We start from the raw sequence: 3,564 nt of genomic DNA on the forward strand, positions 1-3,564 counted from the left end.
CCATATGCATCTTCAGGTGGAATTGCTCCTTATTAGGATAGAGACATCACCAAACTATAAACTTGCGACACGTCTTCCTAGTTTTTAGCCTTTTCGTTTCTTTAATCCATTAATAATCACCAACCATTTAATATAACCTAACCCTTAAAATGTGTTAAAATATTTAATTCTTAATCAAAGTATTATTATATTTATAAATTATTAAAACTCAAGGCTTAAGACTTAATATCTGAATCAAGGCTTCAACAAATTAATAATATAGATCCCTAACATCTAAAAGCTAAAAGCTGTAGACAAAAAATTAAGGGGATAAATATGAAACAAATTTCTTTAGAACAATAAAGACTCATTAAAGGATCAAAACCTTAGACTAACTTGTATCTTTTAAAATCAATCTAACAAAACACCTTTTAATATATAAAACCACTTCCAGAATTGAAGTTTATTGGAGGAACTAACTCGGGCTGCGGGGCTAAGTGTCCGCTAGAGCTTTCCTTCGCTGGTGCATCAACGCCACCGAATGGATTCAAGAGTGCATGAAACTTTAAAATTAGGTTCTTACTGGCTTAGTCAATCACTTATGATATTACATATTTAATCTACATTTCTTTTTCTAAATTTACAACCAACAAAAATAATCAATCAACTAAGAAAATATATCTCTAAAAATCAATCCTAAGAATTAATGTTTAAACTCCAAATGAAATCTTCCTTTGCCCCTCAACAAATAAAATGTAGAGCAACTTCAATAAATCATCCTACATTAGACCTATCCAAACTGACTAGCCTCACACACCTTATACTTGTTTGTAGACCACGACCTTCTAGTCTAGTTATTAGGCTACCATTTTCTCTTCGTTATGTCAGTTATTTACACATGCACCATGCTTAATAATTGCTGTTATTACCCTATTTCCTTGTTTGTTTAACATTCTCACTTACTTACATGCATTTATTCTGATGAGCGAGTCGTAGCGTCATTGTGTAATTTTCTTTCACTTGTCTTGCGCACGTACAATGGATAATTCACAGCTTGGAGCTTTTAATGCAGCGCCACAATCGGGAGCATTGCTATACTTGTAAGTGCAGCCGCCAACAATCATGTAGAATCCAACTATGTAAAGCAAATTTCTTAGTCATGATCGATATTGCCTACACATCACACACGATTGTTGATAGGTATGTCTAGCATGTTCAGGTAGCTTGGCCTTACGGTGTTCACTAACGAAAGCTTTGGCCCCTATAGGTCAAAGCTTGCCCCCTTCTGTGAGCCCTAGTAGACCATTAGGGTCATTTTAGGCCTGTGAGTTAGCATACCTATTATGCCGAAGCCTAGAAATCCCCTTGCACTAAACCCATTAGAGGAGATAATCTAACATCCTTAATCGAGAGTTTTCCTAAGTCAAGGCTTAGGATGTAATTAACTACGGGGGCTTGCGCCCGTAGGAAACCGATCCCCACAATCAAATAAACCCTATTCGACGCTGATGTATCGAATAGGGGAAATCTCGTGAACTTTTGGGTTATAGATATTATTATCCATCGAGGTTGGTAGGTGAAAGCCGCTATCCTCCATGGCTAATCGTATCTATAACTCCATCTGCTCTTCCATCGGCCTGCTTGTGTCGATTGTAAAGGTCTACAACCATTTTGTCCTACGGGATAGTGTGATCGTATTCTTTGCATTCGAACCGCACGAGCGGAATCCTTTCGGAGACCCACAGATTTCTGGCGACCACGGTGGGACAGGTTTCTCTCTCCATCTTTGGATGTTAAATTATCTTCTTTTGTGTGCACTCCGGGTTTAGTGCTCCTTAGATTAGGTTCTTCCTACTCTTAGATAGGATTCTTTTCTTAGTTAAGTTCCCTTCTTGGCTAGGCTTTCCCCTAGTTTTGGTCCCTTTTCTTCAGGCCTTATAGGCTATTTCATATCCTATCAAATTCTCTTTCTCCTGTCGGGTTTTGTGTTTGTTCTGCTTTCTCACCCTGAGATCGCTGAGCAGACCCCGACACCTTCCGACCTTTTGTAGGTATTTGATACCTAAGGGAGGATTAGTTGTTGATAGTAGCTCAGATGAGGAAGTAGTTTTCTGACGTCAGACTACTAGCAAGCAACCTAATCCCCATCAGATGTGTGGAATTAGAGTCAAGGATTCCCATAAAAAAAATCTTATGACACTTTTTCTACTATTGTTGGTTATTTTCCTACCTCCTATAAATATCCTTCTATATTCGTATTCCTTGAAGGGATCCTCTCTACTTTTCGGCAGTCTGTGTGGCCACGACGATTTGTCCTCTACCACATGATCTTCGCTTCGAAGAGTATAAGGCTATCCTTAAAGGGGATACACTAAGATGTCGTAGGGATACTTGTCCTTATATTTGTGCATGCCAATCATGTTAATGCTAGCACATAAAGCCCTTGATTTGTCCCTCCTTTGTGAAAGATTGTTCTACCCAGTTTCACTTGTCACCTAAAGCGTGGTCTGGGATACCAAAACCAATAAGTCAAACCCCCATTTCTAGAGGTGATACTGGGTCCATGCCCACCTACGCTAGTCAGGTGTGGAGATGTTGATCCACTATCCTTATTTAAATTTCTTTCTTCTATCAGTCATGATTCGAGAGTTATTCTTTTACCCAGTTTCGCTTGTCACCCCAAGCGTGGTCTGGGATATCAAAACCAATAATTTCAAATCCACTTTCTATAGGTGATACTGGGTCCATACCCACCTATGTTAGTCAGGTGTGGTGATGTTGATCTAATGTCTCTAATTCAAATCTATTTTTCATAGGTGATACTGGGTCCATATCCACCTGTGCTAGTCAGGTGTGGTGATGTTGATTTAATGTCCCTAATTCAATCCAATTTTCTAGAGGTGATACTGGGTCCATACCCACCTAAGTTAATCAGACGTGGCTATGTTGATCCAATATCCCTAATTCAAATATACTTTCTTTAGGTGATACTGGGTCCATACCAACTTGTGTTAGTCAGGTGTAATTATGTTGATCCAATGTCCCTATATAAGTTTCCTTCTCTTATCGATCATGATATGATAGTTGTTCTTCCCTTGTCACTTGTACATATCCCTCTGTATAAATATAACTCCAAAGGATTTCTTATACTTTTCGGCAGTCCGTGGCCACGACGATTTGTCCTCTACCACGTGATGTTTGCCGTACAAAGTATGAGATTATCCTTAGTAGTTGTATGTAAATACGTCGTAGGGGTGTTTGTACTTGCATTCGTGCCCATCAATCGCTCCGGTGTTGTGGAATGAAATCTCTTTTTTAGTCCCCTTTGAGGGTTGACTTTCTCCAGTTTCACTTGCCACATTCAAGCGCGGTCTGGGATACCAAAACTACTAACTCAAATTTCTACAGAATGTGATACTGGGTCAATCATTGATCTATATTAGTCAAATATAGTGATGTTGATCCATTGTCACTACGTTAATTTCTCTACGAATTTTGTTGTGATCTTTGCACTTCCCCAGTTCATTCATATGAGTTGATTGAACCACGCATGATTTGATTGAACCAAGTTGGGACATTCACCTT

This window comes from Dendrobium catenatum, unplaced genomic scaffold, assembly GCF_001605985.2.
Source record: "Dendrobium catenatum unplaced genomic scaffold, ASM160598v2 fragScaff_scaffold_1427, whole genome shotgun sequence".
In the NCBI taxonomy this organism is placed as follows: domain Eukaryota; kingdom Viridiplantae; phylum Streptophyta; class Magnoliopsida; order Asparagales; family Orchidaceae; genus Dendrobium; species Dendrobium catenatum.